Below are 11,305 nucleotides of genomic sequence, written 5' to 3'. Positions count from 1 at the left end.
GGGCTTCCTGTTCAAACATGGGTCGTATTCGAACCAAAGAGAACATAGCTGTCGGTACCCTCTTGATTGGCATCGCCAAAGCCACTGGGGGCTATATGATCGCATTCGAATCTTAGCTTAACCCCTTTGGGACGGTTCTCTGGTCGTATTCGAACCGGAAGCCCTTAAGTTTTTGATTTTCTGACTTACAACAAGTTCTGTTGGTCACATCAGTAGTGTGCAAGGGCGGCTTTTCCTTTTGCCGACTTAATTTTGATTCACAATGCTGATAACATATAGTAAGTATTCTTGACGCTGGTAAACCGGAGTTGAGGTCTTCATCTCATCATTCGGGTTACATAAGCCGGAACTCTACTTGAAGGCCCGTAAGTATGCCATTATGGTTACATCAAAGAGGTAATGGAGGGCCAGTCTCTGAGGATTGTTAATTCCTATTCCGGGTTATGTATGTAAGGTTTATGATTCTCAGTGCGGTAAGCCGCCTCGAGACTTGTGACTTGTTTTTCTATGCAGGATGGTTAAAGATAGCTATTCGAGCTTAAGGACAATAAATGATCAATTATGACCCGGAGGAATATAAGGAAGCAACTTTAACGGAGCTAAGCATCCAACATGTGCACGATGGCACGACAAGATTAACATGTTTGTCCTACTCTATTACAGGACTCCCCGAGTCCAAAAGGTGAGGCATTGCTCTAAGGTGCGACCATAAGCCGTCTAAAGATCAAGGTGCTTGTGGAGTCGAAGCTTCCGGCTCATCCCTCTCCGCTCCTCCGGCTGTTCCCATGACCTGGAAGGTGGACGATTTCCAGTCAATGCCGCTCAAAGCTTCAAATCGAGCCTCCTCGTCAATTAACCCGGCCGGGTCAATTTCTGGGGCAAAGGTGTGCTTACGAGTCGGCGGGACCAAGCTGATGGCTTCATAACGCGGAGTGGGGATACTCTGATTCTCTGCGTCGTAGCCCGGCTGGTACTTGGTAAGGTCGGTGTCATTCCCAATCAGGGTGGCCACCGGGCGCACGATCTTCACACAGGCAGCAAAGTCTTTTTGGTCGAAGGGGGTGCCATCTTCCTTCAGGCTGGGGTATCCAAGTGCGATGTCAGCCGGGTCTAGATCTAGAAGGAAAGCCTTGGCCCGGCTCAGAGCAGCTATGGCTACGGCTCTTGCAGAGGCCCGTCGCAGCTCTTGGAAACGCTGAGGAAGAACGGCAAGCCGGCGAAGTACGTCCACCAGGTGAGTTGGAACCTCATTGGACAGGGCCACAACGGCCAAGGCGCGCTGTGACCCGGTGTAGAGTTGCTCCACCAGAGTGTACACGGCCTTCAGCTTGGTCAGCACATTTTGATTGAGGTTGGCGCTTCTGGGACCTGTTTAACGAAGTAAGATAAGCCGCTAGCAATGATGGGAGTTATGAGACATAAAGACTGTAAACTTGTTGAAAGCCGGCAGAATGACTTACCGAAGATTGCGGCGACCATCTGTGACACATGGCGCTTTAAGCCGGAGAGTTCGGCGGTTCTCTCCGTCAGAGCCGCTTCCGCCTGTTCGGCCCGGCTGACCAGAGCAGCCTTCTCTTCGGCCCAAGTTTTCCTTTCAGTTTCAAACTTCTTTTTCAGCTTCTCTTGAGCAGCAACACTGGATTCAAATTTAGCGTTGGCCTTCCGGGTCTCAGTTTCCTGAGTCTTCAGGCGGTTCTTCAGCTCAGAGATATCAGCCTCAAATTTTTTGCAAGCAGCCTGTACAATTTCCGGGTTATAGTATGAATAATTATTATACAACTTTAAAGTCCCAAGCACTTTCCAAGCAAAGACACTTGGCACTTGGGGGCTAATGTATGCTGAAAGGTTCTATCAACGAATTGCCGGTTCATGAAAGTAAGCCGGAAGTTAAGTCTACAACGTATTCTATCATAAGTAGTAGACTTGGGGGCTAGTATGGTAAAGATGACTATGCAGTAAGCAAGAGAGTGGTACCTCAGATTTCTGCTGTATCTGCTTCACCATGTCAATCTCCAGATCCCGGCTACTGTGCACTTGATTGATATAGCCGGAGATGATATCTCCAATGCTCAAGTTAGTAGTTGGTGATGTCCAGCTTGGCCCTGCGGCGCTCTAGCAATTCTTCCTTGGCAGAGCACTTAGCCAGCGCAGTGGGTCTCCCCGGCTCGACAAACTCCGTCCGGGTGATTACCACGTCTGGGTCATCGGCCGGCTGAGCCGGGCTGGAGATATCCGGATTGGTAGAAGTCTCTATGACTGGCTCGTCGGTTGGAGCGGTGGCTTCAGGAGCAGAGGCAGCTGGCGGCTCTTGAGCTGAAACCTCCGGCTCAGTCAAGACCGGCTCTTTGACCGGTTTGTTCTTCTTCGCCCTCTTGCTGAGCTTTGCCTGGGCACTGAAAGGACAAAAGGTTAGTGCAAAGCATGAGTAAAGATAAGCACAACAAGAGATGATCATCATTACCCGGGTGCGGTCTTGAAAGCCGGCAGGTTCGATTGCATAGAGTCACCAGAGGAAGGTGAAGTTTCCTGATAATTTGAATCAGAAGAATTGAGCGGTTGACGTATAACGCCCGCCAAAGGATGAAAAGAATATAAGTTGGAGATAACCTCGGTCCGGCGCTTCCTTGACGCTTCAGGTAAGCCGGAGGAGAGGTCTGCATCCTTGTTGGTCCGGGTGTGCCGCCGGCTCTCATGAATCTGTTGCTTCAAAAGAAATTGAGGATCTTGATAAGCTAAAGGATGTGAAAATCTTACTTTCCGGGTTACTCTTCGGACTTTCGGCCTTGGCAAGGGCTCCGAGTCGGAGGAAAGTGTCGTTACCTCTTCAGTCACCGGGTTACTTGCTCCGGTGTCATCCTGCTGATGATCAGTAGCGATAAGGTGGATAGGAATAAGCAAGAAACAAAACAAGAGCCTACAGATTCAGGGGTTACCTCTGACTCGGAGCTCTCACTTAGCTGAAGCAGCTCTGAGGCAGTAGGCATGCTTCCCTTCTTGCGGGGAGCGGCTCTCCTGGCGGCTTTCTTAGCCTTCCTGGCTTTTTTGGCCGCTTCATGGTCATATTTGACCTTCCAGAACTTGTCATTAGCCTGAAACATACAGCAAAGATTTCTTAAGGTTCAGGTGGAAATTATTAAAAAGAAAACCAAGGTGTTCAGGTCAGTGGCTTACCGCCGGAAACGGGTTAGCTTGGCAGAAGGGGTTCAGGTCGGTTCTCCCACAGTCGGCTAAGCTCTCATTCAGGAGAGACTTGGTCATGTGGTCCACAACGTCCTCAGGAAGATCGTTGGGGCTGTGCCGTAGAGGGTCATCCTTCCGGCCCGTGTAAGCAGACATTAAGCCGGGGCGGCGGCTCAAGGGGATCACCCGCCAAGAGATCCAAACCCGGACCAGATCAATGCCGTTGAGGCCGTTTCCCAGGAGAGCCTTGATCTTATTGATGGTGGGGATCAGAGGTTGACGCTCAGCTTGAGAGAGTTTGTCTGGCAGAGGGTGATTTGGCTCCAGACGCAGGGCACGAAAGCCGGGCAGAGGGCTCTCGTCAGCCGGAGAAGTGTCCTGGCAATAAAACCACGTCTGGTTCCAGTCCTTTGGATGGCTTGGCGGCTTAGCATAAGGAAAGAGGCAGTCTCTCAGGCATTGAATGGAGATTCTAGCAAGTTCCAGGCTTGGCCCGTTGGCGCACTCATTCTGGCGGTTCAGATAAAATAGCTCTCTAAAGAGCAGCAGGCTGGGTTCTTCTCCAAGATAGACTTCGCAGAATACTTGGAAGTTGCATATATTTGACATGGAGTTGGGTCCTATGTCTTGTGGCCGCAGATCGAAGAAGTTCAGAACATCCCTAAAGAATTTTGAGCCGGGCGGTGCGAAGCCCCGGCTCATGTGATCAGCAAATATTACCACCTCACCATCTCTAGGTTGAGGTCTCTCCTCCGACGGGTCAGGGGCACGATAACACATGATTTCCTTCTTGGGCAAGTAACCCGTCTTTACAAAATCAGCTAAAGAGTCGTCGGTGACATTGGATCTCATCCAGTTGCACGTGATGGGTGCCTTGGGAGCTTTAGGAGGCATTGTGAAAGATGAAGCCTATGACAAAAGGAAAATGTCCGGTTCAATTATAAGCCGGCAGACGTCTACAGTTTAATACTCAATGGCGGCTTACGAGAGGGGCCTAATGACATATGGTTAAGTGCATCGGGTTATCCAAAAATTGTCTACAGCTTTATCATAAATGAGCCGGAAATTTTACAGCGCGTGGCTTCTTTTAAGCCGGAAATGTGAGCCGCCATAGCTCAGCAGATGCAATTTTTGACTAAGTGTGGTGAAAACAAGTTTCACAGATCGCAGTAATTATTTTGGATCAAACGGTTGGTTAAAAGGAAAAATTTCTAGACCTAGAACTGACGCAGAAGAAGTTCATGGATTCAGAGTGGGATCTTATTTCAAACAAAGGGGATCTACTAGTGGAAAAATGGATGTGCAACAACTACCGCAGGAGCTCTGTACTACTCTTGGATCAAACATGACTATAGTGGCAGAACTACAGAGAATTCGAGAAGAACAGTGAAGAACAGAGGAAGAACAGTGGAACCCTAATGCGGATCTACGGTGGAGAGGTGCAGGGACTTACAGGTGCGGAGTTACGGCGGGGGTTCGTCGTGTTTCTCTGGTCACGTCAGGTTGATGCAGCGGCCTAAGTTGGTGAAGACGAGGAAATCCGCGGCGGCAGCGGCGGAGCTCGGGCGGCAGCACAGTGGCGAGAGGAGGAAGAAGATGGAGGCAACGAGTGACTGGAGGCTCATGGGCCGGGCTATTTATAAAGTGAGGCTCATAAGTGGGCGCGAGAAACGAGGAGGCCACGGCGTGATTATCTCACCACAAAAACGCCTCGATTTTCGGGATGGCCTTTAAGGATAAGATCCGTTGAGGATATGGTGGGATAAAAAATGGACTTAATGGAAGATGACGTCATGGCGGGTTACCAGGAATCCAGAAGATGACGTCACGGCGGGTTATAACCTTCACACGACCATAAGCCGGAAGATCTTTTCTCTCAAAAGAATTGAAGATTGACATGAACCGGTTCAAATCAATCTGGGGCCTAATGTTGAGGATATAACCCTTAGAGTCACCCGCCGGGAGGGGCCGGGTTACTCATAATGGTCATCACGCGAAGCCCAGTACCGAGCTTGAAGACGGCGGGTCAATGATGGACCTAAGACCCGGAGATGGCTTAAGGCCCGTAGTGATAAACCGCCGTATGGCAAGACTTGTAGTGTAAGGCAAGAATAGTTGAGAGTCCGAGCCGGACACTCTTATGAGCCGGCCGGGACTCTGAGAGCCGCTGGGCATCAACCTCTCCATATAAAGGGACGACCCGGCGGCGGTTTAGGGACAAGTAAGATCTCGTCGAGAGCCAGGCACAGCAATCAAGCTCCCTGGTCATCGAAACCATAATCAATACCACCTCAACTGGATGTAGGCTTTTACCTTCACCGTAAGGGGCCGAACCAGTATAACCCCCGTGTTCCTTGTCCCGTTTAACCCCTTTAAGCTTCCTAGCTGCGATGGCTCCACGACTAAGTCCTAGCTCGAGGACATCTGCCGTGACAATTCCACGACACCTACCGAGTGGTGAGCAATCCTCCCACTCGGGGGCTTAGCTGCAGTCCAGTACTCGTCTAAGTTTTAAAAATCCTACCGAGTGGTGAGCAATCCTCCCACTCGGGGGCTTAGTTGCAGTCCAGTACTCGCCTAAGTTTGAAAAATCCTACCGAGTGGTGAGCAATCCTCCCACTCGGGGGCTTAGCTGCACTCCAGTACACGCCTAAGTTTTAAAAATCCTACCGAGTGGTGAGCAATCCTCCCACTCGGGGGCTTAGCTGCAGTCCAGTACTCGCCTAAGTTTAAAAAATCCTACCGAGTGGTGAGCAATCCTCCCACTCGGGGGGCTTAGCTGCAGTCCAGTACTCGCCTAAGTTTTAGAAAAAACCTATCGAGTGGTGAGCAATCCTCCCACTCGGGGGCTTAGCTGCAGTCCAGTACTTGCCTAAGTTTTAAAAATCCTACCGAGTGGTGAGCAATCCTCCCACTCGGGGGCTTAGCTGCAGTCCAGTACTCGCCTAAGTTTTAAAAATCCTACCGAGTGGTGAGAAATCCTCCCACTCGGGGGCTTAGCTGTAGTCCAGTGCTCGCCTAAGTTTTAAAAATCCTACCGAGTGGTGAGCAATCCTCCCACTCGGGGGCTTAGCTGCAGTCCAGTACTCGCCTAAGTTTTAAAAATCCTACCGAGTGGTGAGCAATCCTCCCACTCGGGGGCTTAGCTGCAGTCCAGTACTCGCCTAAGTTTGAAAAATCCTACCAAGTGGTGAGCAATCCTCCCACTCGGGGGCTTAGCTGCAGTCCGGTACCCGCCTAAGTTTGAAAAATCCTACCGAGTGGTGAGCAACCCTCCCACTCGGGGGCTTAGCTGCGGTCTAGTACTCGCCTAAGTTTGAAACACATCCCTATCCGCAAGGACGACGAGGTGCAGGTCGACTGCAACCTTCTCCTCGGAGCTACGCCACAAGTACAACGTATGCTCCATCCCTATCCGCAAGGACGACGAGGTGCAGGGTGACTACAGCCTTCTCCTCAGAGCTGCATTTCAAGTACAAAGGTTATTCCGAGTGAAGGACAAATTCCACTCGATAGCAAACACAAGCATATTCGGAGATAAACTAAGTTCAGATAAATCCTAAGGTTCCGGACCACGGATCAAAGTACTCGGACATCAAGCCCGAAGGAGTTTAACGGTTACAAAATCACTCGGCATTCCGAGGCAAATTTAAGGTGAGGCATAAAAGTTTGTTCACTCCGCAGGAGGAGGACTGGCAGGATCGACGAATTCGTCCAGGTCGATTCCGTCGGCAGTCCAAGTGGCAGCAGCAATGAAAGTCTCCATGAAAGATTGGAAGTCGTGCCTCTTGGTATTGGCAACCTTGGTCGCCGCCAGCTTCTCTTCTCGCGCTTCCTTGTAGTGGACACGGACCAGGGACAGAGCCACGTCAGTGCCGCACCGGGCAGAAGACTTCTTCCATTCTTGCACTCGACCGGGAATCTCATTAAGCCGAGTCATCAGAGACTCGAGGTCATTCTGGAGCGCCCCCCTTGGACATAGAGCTGTGTCGATCCGCGACATTGCGACTTTCAGTCGAGCAAGATAGTCGACAACACCAGCAACGCGAGATTCCAGTCGGAGTACGTTCATGGCAGCTTCGTCCTTCATTGGAGAGTGGATGGGGTCCAAGCTTGTCTCAACTCGCCCACTCTCTTCCTCGAAGTTCTGGAAAAATTCTATACGCACAATTCAAAGATGAGTCAGTGATGGAATGTCGAGTCGACAGTAACAAGTCAGTCGGATCGAAGAGAATACCTTCAAGCATGACGAACAGCTTCTTAGCAAGACCTCCCAGATAGTTCTCCAGATCGTCCCTCTTGTGAGCAATGCCTTCCATCTTCTCGTTCAGATTGTTCTTGTCCTTCTTCAGGCGAGTCGCTTCTTTATTGGCTTCATCAAGGGCAGTTTTCAGCTTGGCGTTTTCTTCCTCCAGTTTGCCGACTGAGGTCAGCTTCTGTTCAGCGAGTGCAGTTTTCTCATCAGATGTTTTCTGTGCGGCCGCAAGATCTTGGTCCTTTTTCGCCAGGGCTTGGTTCAATTTCTCTCAAAGAAACAACGCTCGGTTCAGGAAAAGCAAAATAAAATCCGGTTCGGAGACAAATCAGTCGACATGCTTTTTCTTACCAGCGGCTTCACCCTTGGCTTTCTGCAGATTTGTCTTGGCCAGCTCCAGATCAAGGTTGAGTTGAATCTGCTGCTTCTCCAGGTCAGCAAAACGAGCTCCAAGTTCACAAGATTTCTGTAGTCAAATGATAGTCAATTGACAAATGGAAAGACTGGTTACTTCAGAGCAATGGTCTGATAAATTCAGCAAGTTCTAAGACTACTGCCGAATCAAACATACAACAGTAGTCCCGGGGACTACACCCAGTGGGTGCACTTAGCGTGCCCCCACTGGTCCAGTTTCCACTCGACGTGGTCTGTCCAGACCGAGTGTAAAAAAAAGAGGCAAGTTGTTCTCAGACCGTCGCCAATTGTCCGCAGTCGACCACGGTCTCGGGGACTACACCTAGTGGGTGCACTAAGCGTGCCCCCACTGGTTCAGATTCCACTCGACATGGTCCGCCCAGGCCGAGTGAAATAATTCTAATTCTAATTCTGATTCAAAGACTACAGTCGACTGCCCGCAGTCAACTATAGTCTCGGGGACTACACCCAGTGGGTGCACTCAGCGTGCCCCCACTAGTTACAAGATCCAATCGACACAACCTAGTCGACTCAAGATGCAAGTTTGCTCACTGATGATTCAAAACACCCAGTGGCTGTACAAATGCGAAACGCAGGCAGATGAAAAGATTTTTCAAAGAAGTTTTCAGGTACCATATCCTAACAGAACAAGTGACAAGTTAAAGAGTCAGTCGGTGATCAACCAACCTGGACGTTGCTCTGAAGGGCTGAACTGGCGTCGTAAGCCGCCTGGCTAGCCTCTCGGACCATCTTCATTTGCTCCATCATGATGCCCGCCTGGCGTATGGCTTCCTTGGCAGCACCCACTTGGTCTTCTAGGACGTGATGTGCGGTGAAGAGTGAAGATAGATCGGCTGGAGTTTGGGCAGTCGACGCCGAAGGCTGGGCACTCGTCAGTGGTACGGCGAAAGTTACAGAAGCCCGATTGGCATTGCCACCTTCCTGGATCGCTGTTTCAGTCGCCAACGCAGACTGAGGTGTCTTTCCAGCTGACACCTTCCTGTTTCTTCTCCCTTGGGACCTCAGTGGCACGTCTTCGTCATCATCTGGAAGATCAATGACATGAGGAGGAGCTGCAAAAAGAATCAATTGTTAGAAATTCAATCGACCAATAAAATGACCGAGTAAATAAGGACAGGATTATGAGAATCGTACCTGGATTTGAGGTGACGGCATCTTCCATTTCTTCATCTTCGTTCTTGTAAGCGCAAGTCTCGGAGGTAGCGGCACTGTAGATTTCAAGATTCAGTCGGTCATAACAGTGGTTCGACCAAGACCCAGTTCGTACTAAACAAGGAATTTAAGTCCAACTATTACCTGGAAACAGTAGGGATGGTCACTTTGATCTTGGGCAAGGCTTTCGGTGGTTTTGATGGCGCAGCTTTCGGCTGCTTCGGTGCCTTTTCAGTCGGCGCTGGAGAAGATGTCCGAGGGCGCTTTGATGACTGCCCAGTTTGCGTGGTCGCTTTGCCGCGGGCACTTGCTGGATCGTGGGTGAGCTTGGATCGCCTTTCCCTACAGGGAGGCGAGTCGACCTCTTCTTCATCACTCGGGTCGTCGCTATCCTCGTCCTCTTCACCATGAGAATGCCACTCGCCGCTCTCGCCTCCGCTCGCCTCCCCCTCTGGGTCCTGCTCCTGCTCCCCGTTGGGCATCGAATACATCTCAGTAGGGGCCTAGAAGACAACAAGCAAGACAGAAGTCAGTCAGTTGATTACAAGTAGTTACATGATGAATCAAGATAACACTCCGCAATTCAGAGTTGGACCTTGTCTGTCTCGTACGAGTTGTCGAGTGGAGGGACTCGCCTGGCCCCCCTGGGGTTATCTTTGTTGCTAGTGATACCCCTCAACCACTTCTCCACCGTATCCTCATCAATGTCTTCTGGATGGATCTGAGTGGAATCGTCAATGCCCGAATACATCCACATCGGATGGTCACGGGCTTGAAGCGGCTGAATGCGGCGCCTGAGGAAGACTTCCAACAGATCCATGCCGGTCACGCCATCACGGATGAGCTGGACCACTCGCTCAACCAGCACCTTCACCTCGGCTTTCTCCCCCGGGGTCACTTTAAAGGCGAAGGGCTTCTCTACTCGAGCCATGCAAAAGGGGGGAAGTCCATTCGACTGGCCTGGAGTCGGCTGGTCTTTGCAGTAAAACCAAGTCGACTGCCACCCACGGACTGACTCGGGAAGGATTATGGCTGGAAAAGAGCTCTTACCCCTCATCTGAATCCCAAGACCCCCACACATTTGGATCACTTTTGTCCTCTCGTCACTCGGATTTGCTTTTTTGACCGACTGAGAGTGACACGTGAAAATGTGCTTGAAGAGACCCCAGTGCGGTCGACAGCCCAAGAAATTCTCGCACATAGACACGAAAGAGGCAAGATAGACGATGGTGTTGGGGGAAAAGTGATGAAGTTGTGCTCCAAAGAAGTTCAAGAAAGCTCGGAAAAAAGGATGAGGCGGAAAAGAAAACCCGTGGTCGACGTGAGTGGCGAGGAGGACACACTCACCCTCCTGCGGTCGGGGCTCGGTCTCGTTCTCCGGGAGCCACGCGGATCCGTGGGGGATCAATCCCTCCTCGGCTAGATCATCGATGTCGTCCTGACGAATCATTGACCGGATCCAGTCGCCCTGGATCCAGCCGCGCGGCAGGCCAGACCTTCACGAAGATCCGCCCCGGCTGGACTTCTTCCCCTTCGCCTTCGCCTTCTTCGCGCGCTCCAAGGCCACCGTCTTCTCCTTCCCCATCGCAGCGAGCGGAGCTCGAACAGAGCGGCGGCACTGGGGCAGGAGCGGCCAGTGGAGAAAACAGAGAAGGAAGAGGAAGAATGGGAACGCACTGTTCAAAAACCCCCGTCCGACGCCTTATATGAGGTTGCTTCCGAGTGACTGACCTGTGGACCCGGGCGATCTTATCAAATCCCGCAATAGTCGCGCGCGCTATACATGGCGAAAAAGGTGGCGCAGAAATCGAGGTGGCCCTGCCTAATCCAGCCCAATTACTGCGGCTTCCTTCGCCCCGCGCGCTTCCCAAAATTCGAATCCCGCGAGATCCGCGGGCGACAGAACAACCTGTCAGACGAAAGATTTCCTCCATAACAACGCTCGAGGCTTTTCGGTAAAGTTCACTCGACAAAAACCAAGAATGGATCAAGGCAACTAAAAAAGAAGTTGATGTTACCGTTTTGATTCATCGATCCCCACAAGACACTTCCGAAGCGCGAAAGTTAGGTCGGAAGTATTTTCAACTCCTTCTCCACTCAAACCCTGAACCATTCGGGGGCTAATGATGAAGCTATGTACCTAGGGTAGGGTCACAGGCCAGACCTGGACACCCTTCCCAAGGACATCACCCTAAAGTCAGAAGCGTTCAGAGGGTATCACCATCCACACGACCGGGAACATTCCACTCGGAAGAATCGCTGTCACTCGACCGTAGCAGAAAC

This window comes from Aegilops tauschii, chromosome 2, assembly GCF_002575655.3.
Source record: "Aegilops tauschii subsp. strangulata cultivar AL8/78 chromosome 2, Aet v6.0, whole genome shotgun sequence".
NCBI lineage: Eukaryota > Viridiplantae > Streptophyta > Magnoliopsida > Poales > Poaceae > Aegilops > Aegilops tauschii.
The sequence above is the reverse complement of the archived record's forward strand: the minus strand, read 5'-3'. Positions refer to the sequence as shown.